General features: G+C 36.1%; 1 long non-coding RNA gene across 1 annotated transcript; it reads right to left on the bottom strand.

Annotated features, from left to right (window-relative positions):
* Positions 1-11,841: 11,841 nt before the first annotated feature.
* Positions 11,842-12,655, bottom strand: LOC134825593 (uncharacterized). The gene is made up of 3 exons (XR_010161574.1): positions 12,492-12,655; positions 12,160-12,205; positions 11,842-11,929 (listed from the first exon to the last, which is right to left on the bottom strand). It is a non-coding gene; the product is annotated as an uncharacterized LOC134825593 (long non-coding RNA).
* Positions 12,656-16,448: the final 3,793 nt, after the last annotated feature.

Raw genomic sequence — 16,448 nt, 5'->3', positions numbered from 1 at the left:
ACGTCAATTTTGCGATTTAGTATTCTCTGGTGTTGGGCCATGCCTTGGGTTGTGGAGCTCAGTTCTGCTTCCTACAGGTATAAATTGTGCATTAGGCTAGTTTTAAAGTTAAAAATCGAAAAGTTGCACACGTGGGGACACGCCCAAATTGATAAAAAATTGCTAAAATCACTGAAAATTGCTGTTTTCGTCATTTTCTGTCAACTTTAGAGTGCCGTTGTGATTACAGTTCTTCTTGAAATACTTTGAAACTTTGCGTGCTTATCAAGCTATATATAAAACAATTACATGCAAAAATTTACGGCGATTCAATATTGGATGCGCACGCAACGTCCGCTCAAAGTTTGCACGTGCGAAAGGTGAGAATTTTGCACATTCGTGATTTCCAACAAATTCTGCTTTGCAACGACATTTTAATGTCATTATAAATGAATTTAATGCCAACTTGAATGAGTATTAAGTGGCATATTCAGTCAGTGATCGACCGATATGCTTACCTAAACACAAGGTAATGTTTTTAAAGGAAAAATTTCGAAATTGTTGAAACTTCCTCCTTATTAATGAAGATATCAGTTTATATTTCGACTTTATAAAGTACCCTGACATTATAATCAAAAAGAGATGATATTTGACCAAAACCCATAATCATGGGTAGAGTGGACCGCTGCCAGTGTCTCTCTTTCCCAAACAAAAGGAAATGATATTAATTTGATTGACCGTTCTCAAATGCAAAATGATACCGAAAATGAAATCGGTCGCTCGCTTTTCCCATTCATTTACAATTGTAATAGATTAAGAAGAACTACCCAAAGGCAGCTGTACTCGGCAATAAAGATTCAATAAACTTCAGCTAATTTAATAAGTAATAACTACCACCCTTACCCCGAAATACTAGGTATCGACCCGAACTGCGAACGCAACCCAAAGAGATTTTTACAGCATCTGATTGATGTACATAATCAATCGAAACTTATTACAATTCGTAAGCCGTGAATGAATGGGAAAAGTGAGCGACCGATTTCATTCTCGGTATCATTTTGCATTTGAGAACGGTCAATCAAATTAATATCATTTCCTTTTGTTTGGGAAAGAGAGACACTGGCAGCGGTCCACTCTACCCATGATTATGGGTTTTGGTCAAATATATATATATATATATATATCACGACAATCTGTCGTAAAACAGGGGTTCTAGAAAACCCATTTCCCGATACTCCTGAAACCTGAAACTTGTTTTGCAGTCGATTTGATCAACGTGTAGACGCCCTGAAAAATTTCAGATCTCTAACTCAATTTTAACATGGTTTTTAAGGCACCTGAATATGGCGATTTTGGGTTTTTTACCGAATTTCGTATAACAGTGCTGGCGAGTATTTTATGCAAATTTCTTAAAAATCTCAACATAACTATTTTTTATTCCTGTCATCTTTGACATCAAATTAGAATGTTTTGAACTAAAAATAAATCTGCTGAACGACTTCCGATGAGTCTTAATGCCTGAAAAACTCCTGCCGGAGGCGGCGGCCTTCGGCCGCCGCCTCCGGCCGGAGTGCACGCTTCGCGTGCACAAAAGAGGCTTGTAACGTGTACCAAAGGGGGTATAATAGTAAAGGGGGTATAATAGTAAAGGGGGTATAATAGTAAATGGGGAACATAGTATACCCACAATAAATGCAACGGTCGTGCTTGCCAGCACTGTGATAGAGATCTGAGATACATAACGGGTGATACTCGTAAAATATTTTTTCAAATATACGGTCAAGACCGTCCGTTGACCGTCAAGACGCGCGCCGATTTGGACTCGTCAACGGTTGACGAGTCCAAATCGGCGCGCGTCTTGACAGGTTATAAAGTTAAACCTATAATGCAATGAGATACAAACAAATAAAAAGAATACAAATAATTATACACCGTCCAAATAACTGTTACTGATCCTAAACATACAGGGTTACTCAACAGCGGAAATAATTTTCAGGAAACTACCCGCATTGTAATTTAATATCAAATTTCATATCAAAAGGTCTAGGTGTTCTGTGGAAGAGGAGCTCCAGTGGAAGAGGCGGTCCACGCGTTATCCAGGAGAGTTGCAAACAAACAGGTTATTGCAAACAGGTTATTGCAAACAAACAGGTTTAATAATACAAGTACAGGTTTTTAAAACTGGTTAAAATATCGTTCCACTAATTGATGAATTCAATAACTCTATTAATCCAATAATTTCTTTATAAATAATTCTAATAACAATAAATGTCCTTTCTGACCAATGGCTGCATTGCTCTGCAAATCTCTCCAATCAGATCTTAATCATATAAGTGATCACTTAATTCATCTTTATGAAACCCAATGCCAAAGTGAATATTTGCAATTTTACATGGTTTATTTACCATTTTAATCAACATATTAATAAATCTAATTTCAACTTAAAACAGCATACTGGGGTTCAACTTAACTTCTAGTTCAGAGATAGTACACACGTCCCTAACAATTCACAAGAATTTTCTTAAAATTTGGGCGAGTGATTTAGTAGGAGCGCATAAACTTACAAGGAAAGTGTCCGAAAAATTTAAAGCATATCCAACGACCAACCATCAGACATTATGTTACAGCTAAAAGCAACGTATTTTGCCCCATTTTGATTGCTATATCAACTCCGATATTACCTGCCACCTGGGGACCTCAGGCTATTATGTTCATAAACATAATAGAGATTCGGCGGAATGACAGACTGAGCGCGGCCCAGTATAACTCCGATATTCACCAAATTTTTCGGACAGTTGTGAAAGCCCTACTATTGGAAGGTTGTCGCCAATTTTCAAAATGATCTCATTCAAGGAACCAAAGATATATCCAAATAATACGACAAAAATCAACGAATTTGGTCAAATTACCCGACTTTTACAGCTACTTTTGCTCCAAAAGCCGCGCACCATCAAATATGGCACCGCTATAGGCGAAACTCACTGATCTTTCCAAAAAGGTATGACAAATTTTGTATTGTGAAAATTCTCACAGTCTCTAGAAAACAGTGGTACAAAAATTTTTAAAATCCGAGCAAGTTTATTTTTACTGGGCCGCGCTCAGCCTGTCATTCCGCCAAATTTTTATTTATTATGTTAATGAACATAATAGCCTGGGGTCCTCAGGTAAGTTTATTTTTATCGTGCACCCCCTACTTAGCTTAGGGTTAGGGTTTGATCATTCATGCATAATATGCTACAATCAGGGATTGGGTTAGGGTTAATGTTATTAGGGTTAAGTTGGGATCAGATTAGAGGGTTAGGATTTCGAATAGTCATTTGCATTCAGGGCCACGTTGAGAAAGTTTTAAAAAAGTCACGTGACAGTCGAGTGATTAATCATCATCCGTATTAAAAGGAAGGATATGAAACCTGCCTCAATTCTCAAAAACATTCAGTGTTAATATATATCTTACGGCGGCGCTCAGCCTGTCATTCCGCCGAATCTCTTATATTCTTTATGTTTAGGGGTCGTTCACATATTACGTAATCAGCCGAGGGGGGTTCCCAAATGATCACGCTAGTGTAATTTTGACATAATAGCTATTATATGCCTATACGTGAAACTGATTACGGAAGGGGGTGGGGAATTTGTACAAAAAATGATAACGTAATATGTGAATGACCCTTTATGAACATAATAGGGTCCCCAGGTAAATATTTATCTTACAAATCACGTGCACACTCCTAATAGTAATGTGATTTGTCAGTTGTCACTGAATATAGTCACGATATAACAACTGAACGCAGTATTTTAGGCTTAGAACGTTAAAGTCGCTGACTCATGACTCAAACGATATATTGTAGGTTTATAACCTACCAGAACGCGCGCCGAGTTGGACTCGTCGACGGATCAGATATTTAATGAGTATCACCCGTTAAACGATATAATAATATAATAATCTCGTCCCTCTTACTAATAAAAATTAAGTATGTTCAGATCAGCAATCTACTTCGATCCCACTCTTCAACAGCTACGGCCCAACAAGTTCACAGCAGATTCATAAAACCGTAGTACATACATATTACATTACACTGGAGCTTACACAGTGTAATTTCCTCCAGTCTACGCCGCGTACGTTTATATAGGCGCGCGGCGCAGACTGGAGGAAATTACACTGTGTAAGCTCGATCCAGTGTAATGTAATATGTATGTTCTACGGCTTTATACTAAAAAATTAATACAAAATCTGAAATGCAGGGTTTCAGTGAAACCCTGCATTTCAGAGTTTGTATTAATTTTTATTTTATAATGAAGTTTTTTGTCATTTGTGAAGATTTAAAGCCGAAGTGAACATTTGTGTTGGATCCACAAACATGGTACATGGAATTGATCGGCAGGACGAGTAACAACATGAACGGTTGATATTTCGGAATGCCAGTTCGTGAAGACACCTATCGTTACCAACTCTATAAATGGTGATGCAAATAACTACTAAATGGTTATTGGTTGGGATGAGCAACACAAATGTGACTAGACTCGACTAGCGGCAGCTATTTCTATCTAACAGTCTTCGTAATATAATGTAGTTTATTTTGTATTTACTTTACTGTGAGTTCGTGGATATTAGGATTGAGTATTTGAGTAAAGTAGATATTAAAACGAGCATTATCTTTGGTAAAAACAAAATGTAGCTATCACAGAGGCGAATACAGTATAACTATAATAATATAAAAATTGTGTTCGGTAATATGAACTAATAATACCCCTGTCAAGTTGATATAAGATAACTTCTCATTTTCGCCCTTCATAGCATCAATTCTTGTTGTCATTAGAATTCACTTGAAGACACCCGACTAATAACATGAATGGGAAGACAATCAATTAGAGCTAATAGTTTTCGCGTCGAACAAGTGGAAAACATCGCCAGTTTCAGTTACAATTCTAGGGTTACTAAGATAAACCCCAATCTTTCTTAACTCAAGTATCTTCTCTTTCAAGGCGCGTACATCGTTTTGGGTAAAGGGTTGCTTCATCCCACGGCCGCGAAACTCCCATTCCGGCGAAGAGGAGGTGGAAGGAATGACAACAGAATATTTTGTGTCGTTAGCAGGAGACTCCTTATCTTTTGGTAACACTGCAACTGCTGGGGTTGTTTTAGTGGACTTCAAACTGTGCGACTGCATCAGTCTCCTTTTACGGTTCAGTTTACTTGCACGCTTCAGCCTACTTGCACGTCTCTTCGAAACACTTTGAGGACGGGCAGGGTCGGTGAGAGAATGGTGGTATTCAGTGGACTCTACAGAACTCATGTTTGGAAAAACGATAGAGGAAGTAAAACTAGACGTAATTGAAACGGGGGATAATTTATCACTGTTCTTGAGCTATTTATATGACATAAATTGCTAATTCGTAACGCAATTAATAAAGGTACTGACAGTGATTTGAGCCCTAATGAGGTCTAATAATTGTGACCTAGAACTCACAACTGGGTAACAGTCATGAATGTGATCCAATTATTGTCTTAATTATTATATAGGGTATATATTATATAAATGACTTAATGAGGTCAGATGATCCGGTCTCAAATTCAGGACGTGCCCTGATCACAAGCAAGCTGGACAGTAGTAGATTAGATGGCAACTAAAATGAGACTAGACTAAGTATCATATAATAATAGTCATCAAATCACAGTCATTTTTATCAAACAGTCTTCGTAATATAATGTAGTTTATTTACTAAACTTGCACTGAGAGTTCGTGGATATTAGATATGTTTTAAACTAATTACAACACTACACATCTATTACATTTATTGAGGACGTTACAGAAGGAATTGATTTAATGTATTTGGAGGAGTCCTAACTCTCCTCACGTCCGAAAATGGCGTTTCAAAAAACGGGTTTGATAATATTTCAGTGTCGGGAAGAGTTTGGACTGTTTATTATCCAGGGACATGGAAACCAGCAACGTTTACGCATCATGCAGACATCTATAATCTAGATAAAAAGCACCTGAACCAGATACAGAAAAACATACCAATAACACTTCTGCCATTTATTGCTTATCTTCAGAAACGTGCTGAAAACATTCCTGCCTTTTTTTTCAGTCCAGTCTCTGCCAATTAGAGACTGGAAACTTACTTTCTGGACATCTGAAGGGTCTAAGTAATTGTTTACTTGGGGGGGGGGGGGGGGGGGGTTGCAACGACCATTAATGACCATTAATGACCATTAATGACAATGTCAGTTTTGTCAAAATTTCATCTACTGACATTAATGGTCATGTTTTTTCCGGCACTTCTAAGAGCGAAAAGGACGGACGCCTGCATCACTTAGACCCTACCTTAAGTTAACTAACTACAAGTATATCTTATTATTTTACATTATTTTACAGTCATCATAATTGTAAATTTCTTGGACATGTTGCTTCCAAGATAGTTCAGAATTTCAATTATTTAATGACCATTAATGACCATTAATGACCATTAATGACCATTAATGACAATGTCAGTTTTGACAAAATTCCATCTACTGACATTAATGGTCGTTGCAACCCCCCCGTTTACTTTTTAAAAAACCTCAGGCTGCATTGCCAGCAATGCGCTTTTTCACCTTTTTTTTTTTCTTCTTCTTGACTTATTAAAACAACAATTAAGATATCCTTAACACAAAATAGTTTATCTAAATTCAAATTGGAAACGTTACGCATGTGTCGAATAAGTACTTCTCATTCGATGATATTTAACTTTAAGTTATCAGGAAATTTACTTAGGGGTTGTTCACATATTGCATAATCAACCGTGGGGGAGGGGGGAGGTTTCCAAATGATAACACTAGTGTAATTTTGATACAATAGCTATGTGTAAAACTGATTACGGAGGGGGGGGGGGGGGGGGGGGGGGTTTTTAAAAAAAGTTCAAAAGTGATTACGAATTGTGAACGACCCCTTTTTAAAAAAATTTACAAAAAATATGGAGGAAAGGGGGGGCAAAGAATAAAAACGGTATTTTAAAATTTTAAAGGTTTACAAAAAAAATGCAGGTATAATTGTTGGGGAACATATTCTTTTTAAAATTTTTTATGAATAAATACGTAAAACCCATCAAATCGTTTAAAAATTTTTAAAAAAAGTAAAATATTTTTGGGTTTTTTTGCCATTCAAAATTTCAGAATTTAAAACAAAACAAAAATACGAATAAATTTCCTGCAAAAAAACCCCCGAGCGGGGTTAAAAAACTCGATACAAAATTGTAAAAACCCTTTTAAATCTTAAGTTCATCCAATTTTTTATCTATTAAAAAAGTTTTAAGCAAAGTCGTTTTTTTCCCCCTTAAACAAAAATCAATTAAGGGGCGTTGGATTTTTCTTAAAAACCCCTACAACCCCTCTCCTTCTCACGAGAAAACATTGGGATGGCACGGTCATCTAAACCTTTTTAAAAATAACAAGGGGGGGGGGAATATTTTGTGGCAGTCTATCTCCGCCCCGGAGTAATGGTCCAAAAGTTTGTTTTTGTCAGGGAAAAACCGGGGGGCCCCACCTCGATACAAACCAAGGAGGGCTCCCCCCTCGCGGGGGGAATTTAAAGTTTTTCACCGACTCCAAACTCATGTCAGCACCAAAGTGCCCCTTACTGGGACACTGGAAACCGGCTAAAGAAGAGGGGCCCTCCGTTATCCCGGGGAAGCGGGGAGACCCTTAGCAGTTCCCGGGGGGGGGTGCAGCCCTGGAACCATGGGTTTTTGGGTAGCGGGGGGGCTCTTGTCGCTTATATGTACAGGGTGTACCGCATAAAGTGTTAGCAATTGCTCCTTCATTTTATATCGTTTCTCAAAAAAGTCATACTTTCTGTGGTACACCCTGTAATATGATAATGTCATGTCAGTAATGCTGGAAATCGCCCAGTGAATGACACACTTGACACACCCAGATATTTTGGAAATTCTGGTATTTGTCCATTTAACCATGAGCTATGACAGGTATTTTGCCAGGAATGCCTATTTAACCATGTAATGGGCAGCGTGTGGAGGAGAGTTTACCACTCTGTGCACAGAGCAATAAACCACAACAGCTCTTCACTCTAATTATTTAAATGTATTTCCTCAGAGAGAGAGATTGGCAGCACATTCCACCAGAACAGGCTGGGTAGTGGGGAACATACCAGATTTTACCAATTGTACCCCCGCTAATTTGGCTATTATTAGATTTTACCACCCAAGTTTTGGTTACATTCCTGGATCACATGTCACCCCAGGCCAGCAACTGGAGCTGTCATTATATTGTACAGTTTTAGTGCCGAAAAACATTTCCAATCTGACAGGAATCTGACAGAAATTTGTCAATTTAAATCAGGAATTTGTCGAGTTAAATCAGGAATTTGTCAAGTTAAATGTACCGTCAATGAACGAGAAACCTGCTAAATATCAATTTTAGTTAGCGGTCAAATTAATCCGCCCCTCGTAAATGTGCAGGTTCGGATTTAGACACGTTTATGATTAATGAGGATTGTGGAGATGACCGTCCTTTATTTGATTTCAAGTCCAAGTCCACAGACATTGGTTAGAGAGGACTGCAAATTTAATAAGTTAATAAGAGTAAACCACACACTCTGCTGTCCAGCCTCTAAACATCTGCACACTAACCTGGAGCCGGAATTAAGCAGCTAACCACTATTACATACCCACTAATCATGTAATTATAGCTACTAATTATGTAATTATGCCAACTAATTATGTAATTACGCTATTATAATGATTATTATTATTAATTAGCCTGATAATTTATATAGAGGTGGTAAGGTCGGGTGATCAGCCCGCACACATTGCTAACTAAACCAGGTTACAGCGTGTCAAACTTATCCAATCTTATAATCACATACCCTCTCATAATCACATACACGACCCCCGTATAAACCCACAATCCTACATTTGGACTCAAATTTCAGGTTACAACCTGGGATTATAATTTAGGTTAACTCGTATAACATGGGATCGTTTTATGGTGTATCTTATTTTATGTGAGTAAAGTTAAATCGTGATTTGATTTCTCGAGGGTGAGGGGTTTGTGGTTTTTCTGCTGAACATTCCTGAACACCAGCAATCCTTGTAATCAGTATTTAAGGTCTGCAAAAAGGAGAATATTTATGTTTTGAGCCGGAAATTAAACCTAATGATCATGTTTAACCAAAATCATGAGTGTATAATCACACGCAGCAGTCAGGACAGTGCACGTTGTATTTGCTGTTTTTCTCTAACAGTGGTCAACACAGCCATGTTGGTTTTCCCCAATAATGATAATCAAATCACAACACCATATCAAACCATATTTATACAATTATTGGGATAAACAAGATTATAGTTATCTTTGTTTACATCTGCTGATAACGGTCTGAACTTTAAAGCCCGTATCCTCAAATGTGATTTTCAATTGTTTACAATAAGTATTATATCACGGCTGTACTGTGTACCATGTATGTGACTTTGTCTGATAATATCAGGGGACCTGGCGAGTAGTAATAATCAGAGTAACAATACTGGAATAACAATACCTGTATTATGTAGGAGTAATGTTCACATAGACACGTAATGAACTGATGAACTGTTCATTAGAGATATCATCATTTAATTATTTCCACCTCCTGATCCGCACGTAATGATTCCGGTCAATGCTCTGATATTATTAACGATATCATGTTGTAGTAGGATATTGTTAACGGATATGCAGTAGTAAGATATTGGGAAAATCGTCGTCATTGTAACTTCCTGATTCATGAATTCTGATCTTTATTCAGATTTCTGAAACTCAAAAAAAAGGATGGAAGTGTTCATGACGGATACGCAAGCCTAAGTCCTAACCAACCAAACTATCTTGTCAGTTAAATCCTAGATTGAGAAATATAAACAACTCATAGAGGTCTCTCCTTTACATTTAAAAAAATGTTTGAATAAAATAATCCTCATAATTTCTGACTGTATAAATACAGGTTACTACATCATCTAGTGTAGCTGTAGTATAATACTTGACCTATCTAGGTATAATTTTTACCCCAACATGATCTAGACAAAAGTAAAAATCTAGGAAGTCTGGTTCAACAGTGAACATAATATATATAGTGTCGACCACACCCTGTTGACTTGTAACTTGTAATGTACTAACTGTGTTGTGATTGGCTTACAGGATCTTATCGTATTTGATAATCCACTTAAACCGCGTGCAGGTGTCAATTACATTTAGCAAATCAAAATCTGCCACTGTAAAGAAAATGTTTGCGGTTAAAACGATTATGCTGAAGCCATTTGAATAAATTTTCAACAATGAACTTTGTGTGATGTATGTTAAGATGTGATACGTGATTTCCGAAATCACTGATTTCGTTAACTATGCAAATAACGGTAATATAATGGTGATTACATGGTATTAATGATGATGTCATCTTGTCAAGTTATTTATCATCTAGATTAAGGCACACTATCACAGTGTACCACATAATATCTTTATCTACTCATATTTATTTTGTCAGTACAACCCAAGATTTTATTCGTGTGCACTGCACTGTGTTCATTTGTTGTTTACTTGAGGCTTCAAATATCATCAGACTTGATCATAGACCGGGCGATTAGGAACGTATTTATTTATGGCTTATTTATTTATCAACAGCGCGTTGTGCGGTTGAATTCTTCAATCAGTATGATTAAGTAACTATGGCTACTTAATTAAAGTATGATAACATGTTATTGTTATAATATGTAATGTAAATAAATAAATCTTGTTCAAGAACACGTGATGATTTAAATTGCACTGCTTCGTTAATATTTCATGTATCTTAAATTCAATTGTTGTTACGTTTTCATCAGACTTGTGGTCTCTCTGACATGAATTTAACAATTTTTATGAATTTAAGAAAAAGAAAAAAATTAATATCATGTAATATTATCATAATATTAACTTTACAGTAAAATGTGAGGATGGGGTGCTCAAGCGACGGAATTCATTTTACAATAAAGTAAGGTAAGTAAGCTTCATTAATAGTGTGCAACATTTATTTTAGATAGTTGATTATATCGGGACTTCTCTTTACAATGACCAAAACATGGGACCACCCAGGGCCGTGTGCAATGTCAGAACAGCGGAATAACTTTAGGAGACGATGGGGACTACTCTCTCTACTTATTTTAGCCATAATATTTCCCTTCGCAATTATAGGTAAGCATGTTTTTGACTCATTATGTAAGATTTCTCATTTTATAGTGCTCATGCTGTATACACATGCTGTATACACATCATTTAGTAATTAGACAATTAATGTGTACTATTGCACGGTAAAATGTTGAAAACCGATTTCATAGCCATTTTCTTTTAGCTACGACAATTACGGTTAAATGGGTCTGGTTTAGTTTCTGTTAAAGTAACAGGCACTGTAAACTACTTTTAGGTAACAAAGTTTCTCTCTACCAGGAATATTCCTTATATCACCCTTGTTCATCATCCTCCTATTCTGTTGTCTATGTTGGTGTCTACTAGCTGTTTGTTTAGTTGAGGTAGAAGATAGATACATACGAGTAGAACACACACCCCGACACAACGGACCACCGAGTGGGGACTGTGGACCTCCCGTGGGCCCACTGCCTCCTGAGCAGAGACCAAAGGGAGCTTAGAGCGAGTGTGGGCCCGCTGCCTCCTGAGCAGAGACCAAAGGGAGCTTAGAGCGACAGTCTTAGAATGTGACATGTGTAGCTTAGAAGTTTAGTTCTCTAAAGAAAATAGCAACATATTGTAAATAATATCTCAATTAAAAAGAATAGAAATCAAAATTGTAATTATGTATTAAATTACTTCAATTTAATGTGCGATGAATTGAACAGTATTGTGCGTTCTTACCTTTTTTAAGAGTTTTGGTTGCAGCAGGTGCAGGGTTGAATGCTGCAAGTTCATTTATCAGGTCGGAAAAATTCTGTCCTCCATTTGTGGTTTCTGTGAAATAAAATTAGGTAACAAAACTATCAGTATACAACTTATAACAGGAGGAATGCAGCAGGTTATTTTGAGGGGCATCACCCTTTGTTACTAGGACTTCATTTTCAATGTAAAATTATACATACTTCGATGATTTTTATTATTTATTAACATAAATTAACACTGTATTCATATATTTGATAGCATAACCTGCATAATAATATAAACTAATACCATTAAAAATTTACCATCTTTGATATCCAGAACATCAGGGTCTTTCTTTTTTATTATCTCCTAATGTTTTATTAGAGATTCATTTGATGTTAAGTTGAGATTACTTATTTATAGAATATCCTAGTGATTGCACAGTGAAGATGTTTAAATTTATGTTTAAATTTATGTTTAAATTGATATTTAAATTGTAAAACTATTTAAAAGTAAAATCAAAATTGAATTACAAATAACAGTGCATATTATTTTGATTCAATTCTGTACTATGTTGTTTACTGTGATATTCACAACGAATAACAACAATCAAAGCTATCAAGTAACACATGTGATACATGATTAAAAGACTCACCTTTTTGCGATTGGGTTTGAAATCTATGTCATCTAGCTCACCAATCATAGAATCAATTTCATCAAGTATAGACTCCATGGCACAAATAATCTGAGGTCATGAGCTACCTACAAAAGAGTGAATCAATTAAGATTTGAGACAAGTTATCAATGATCATAAAACTTATCTAGAGCTTTTATTTTTTGTAAGCTATCATTGTTTGGGTTTTTAAGTCACAATTTGAATATAATAAGACCCAACTGACAAATAGTGTACCGTCTTTAAACAAAACAGTGAGGTTAACTCTAGACTGAGAACCTACAATAGTTTATGTCAAAATTCACAATATACAAATTACCAATCTTATCTTCTACAAGCAATCACTCTGAAATATGCTTGATTTTTACATAACTGCACAAACATAACTGTACAAACAATCCGTACAAAAGTCAGAAGAATTTAACTTAGGTAAGGGACACATTTTCTTTTTGCTCTTCTAGTAATATGATTGCAAGAACAGAATGACATTTGGAGCACAATTTAGGAAGCATATGATTTAAAATCATTGGGATAAACAGCAAGAAGCAGAGGTTCAGTTCAGACAATACTGCACTAAGCCCTATTCATTGTGATGGCAGGTTTGTACCTCCCATTTAGGAGGCGATGTTATATGTTTGTTTAATTCAGTCAGAATGTATAAAAATTTCGCCATGCCAGTCATAATCTTTCAGACACTAAAGATTTGAGGAACTTTTAATTGTTGAGCAAGTAATTGCTCTGATATCTCTGACGACAGTGACACTTATTTTATTTTATTTAATGGTATACCAACGATCCACCTCCCACTTGTTGTTTGGTACTTAGCATTAATAGTGTTAGCTGTAGCCATTTATAGCAAGAATCTTAAAACTAAAGGGGATGACAAGGAAAAGAGGAAGGAAAAAGAAAAACGGGACATACAATTAATTAAAGTATTTATAGGAGCATTAGATATTGTAATTACAAGCTTCAATAATAAATCACTGACTAAAACTTCTAATTAAAATGACACTTGGTACGCTCGCCCATTTTCACTGGTCAGTCTGGACTTCGGTTTAGCACGTTGTACACTTATTCACCTAAGTTTCAGAATTTGTTCAGTTTAGCAGAGTTAGTACCCGTGTTAAAAAAAAAAAAAAAGGAAGCAACTCACGGTATCACTCTCATAAGAGACATGTTTCATCATTTACCGGAGTTGCAACCAAATATACACAATAAGGTTTGGTACTTTATCTGTACCTCCCCTTTCATAGAAATAATAGCAAAAATATACACCTATCTTTAAGAAATCAACATCTGATATAAAACATTTGATCAACCAAAATTAAGACAATTTTCCTGTTAATAATTTAACGGTACTCATAAGAGGTCATACTAGGTATAAGTCCAAATCTGTGTCAGCAACCGTTTTTGTTACTTTCTTTTCTTCTTGACTCCTCACACCATGAACTGATCTCATTAAACTATATAAAAAATAAGTATAAAGAATAAGGAAAAGGAACGGGAATGAAGCCAATACCAGAAGTGAAACCCCACCAAAGAATAATTGATCCTTAGGTAGACCTGGTGAAATAAAGTAACTGAACTGTAAGTTTAAGAAAAGACGGAAGGAATAAAGGAGAGAGGAAATAATGTTATGTGAACATCATCAGCAGATGACTTGGCACACCGGTTTCGGGGGTTTAATACCTGTACCGGTTTAATGTGCCAAGACCCCCTAGCAATCACTCGTCAGTGATCACCTGTTCACGTTAAATGTGATGTCAAGGATGTCGCTGACATCAAGTATACTGTATTTGTACAGAATACTAGGTCGGTCTTTCAGAAGCTTTCTGAATTTACTCTTCAGGAGTCTGTCATTATAACATCTTGAAAGAAGTGTCCTATAAAGGGTGTTGGTAGAACACAGAAAAGAATCAAGGTCAGAGATAATGGAAGAGTAACGAAGGACCTGACCGTAAAAAACATTATAACCAACAGAAGAGGAAATATTACTGTTAGGAAAGGTGTACATGACCACAGGAAAGTTGAAGTCATCAAGTTTGTTGTAAAGCTTGGTGGCGACGTGTCCGGAGTTATTCATCGAGATGTTGATGTCGAGATAGTTTACGGACTTATTGTCGTCACCACTCCTCTCCATAAGCAGGTCAGGTGGATAAATGGACCTGATTAGGTTAGAGAAATGCAAATAGTTCATGGTGTTGAGGTCGTCGACATATCTGCAGTTTCTTGAGAGGAGCTTAGCGAGACCGAACTTCTTTTCTTTGATTAGGCGTGTCATGTAGTTGAATTCACACTTCCCTAGCGAAAGATCAGCGAACTGGCTACTAGAATTCCCTCCCATGGGAATGCCTTTCGTTTGTCTTAAAATCTGATCCCCAAAACAAACAAAAGTGTTAAACAGAATAAATGTAATAGCTGTTTTGAGTTTATCAGCAGAAAAACATAAGTATCCGTTATATTCCTTTTTAGAGAAAAAATTGTTGTTCTTATACAGAGAAACACAAATAAATTTATTCGTATTACTAAAGAGGAGATCTATTAGCTCGAAAAGCAGTGACTGTACAACCTGAAGGTCTAGATTGGTATACAGAGTGGTAAAGTCGTATACCTGCATATTAAAAATCTCTAGTCTAGGCAGCCTTTCCAGGAACTGTTTAGAGCTGTTAATGCTCCAGTCGCAGTTAATTCCAGTATTGTTGTAGATAGAGTTGCAGTATTTGGAAAAGTATTCTTTTAAAACTTTTAAAGCTTTGTTGACTACAACTGATATCTGCTTAGTGGTACATTTACTGGCCCCAGCTATAAATCTAGACTTATAAGGATTCTTGTGAAGTTTAGGAATCCAAAAGATTCTCGGTAGACAAAGGTTGTCCTCAGAAACACGAATATTAAAGTTATCTTTAATGAAGTTCACATGTTCCTGAATAATATCATCCTCTACAGAGTTAACCGGATGATAAGTAGAATTGCCACGACACTCTAGAGAAGTGAGATCGTAGCCAAGTTCGTTGAGAAGGGTTAAAAGATAAAACTTCTTGCAGACAAAAACATAATTATTTGAAGCTTTATCTACGGAGCAAATAATAATAAATAATAATAAATACAACTTTTATAAACCGCCTTATAGCTAAATCATATAACTCGATATAATTTAATCCTGGAGATAAACTCCAGTGCTTTCTAAAGCGGCTCTTACATTAACTGAGCTTAGTTTAATTGAAAATTAGACATGACAAGTTCATTTTACCTATGTAAATGCAAAATCAATCAAATGCTAGAGAAAAGAAGTATGTTTTAAGTTTGGTCTTGAAAGATGTAACTGACTCAGCTGATCTTATGTCGTATGGCAGGGAATTAAATACTTTAACTGCACAGTGACTAAAAGCTTTCTCTGTGTTTACATAGTTAGGAGAGGGCGGAAAACTAAGGTAAAAATAATCATTATCAAGACGTACATTTTTAAAACTTTGCTGCCTAGGAGATATCAACTCTTTTAAGTAAGGAGGAGCTATATTATTTAAACACTTGTAGGCAAGTAGGGCAATCTTAAAATCTATTCTAAATCTAACTGGTAGAAAATGAACTTTCTTAAGTAGTGGAGTAGTGTGTGCCTTTCTTCCTCTCCCGAAAATAAATCTTACAGCAGAATTTTGCACCTTCTGTAAACGACTTAAATCATAAGAGCTCAGTCCAAAATATACGCTATTGCAATAATCAATTCTAGAGAGTACTAGAGCATGAACAAGCTGAATCTTAAGGTTAAAAGACAGTTTTGATGCAATAAACCACAAATTTCTGATCTGAATATTACATGCTTGAACCACTGACGTAATCTGATCACTCATTGAAAGATAACTGTCCAAATACAGCCCAAGACTCTTCACAGTTCCACTAACAACATGTGGCTCTTGATCCTTAACAATCTGTAGAGAGGCT

This window comes from Bolinopsis microptera, chromosome 13 (genome assembly GCF_026151205.1).
Source record: "Bolinopsis microptera isolate Bmic1 chromosome 13, MBARI_Bmic_1.0, whole genome shotgun sequence".
In the NCBI taxonomy this organism is placed as follows: Eukaryota; Metazoa; Ctenophora; class Tentaculata; order Lobata; family Bolinopsidae; genus Bolinopsis; species Bolinopsis microptera.
The sequence above is the reverse complement of the archived record's forward strand: the minus strand, read 5'-3'. Positions and strand labels throughout refer to the sequence as shown.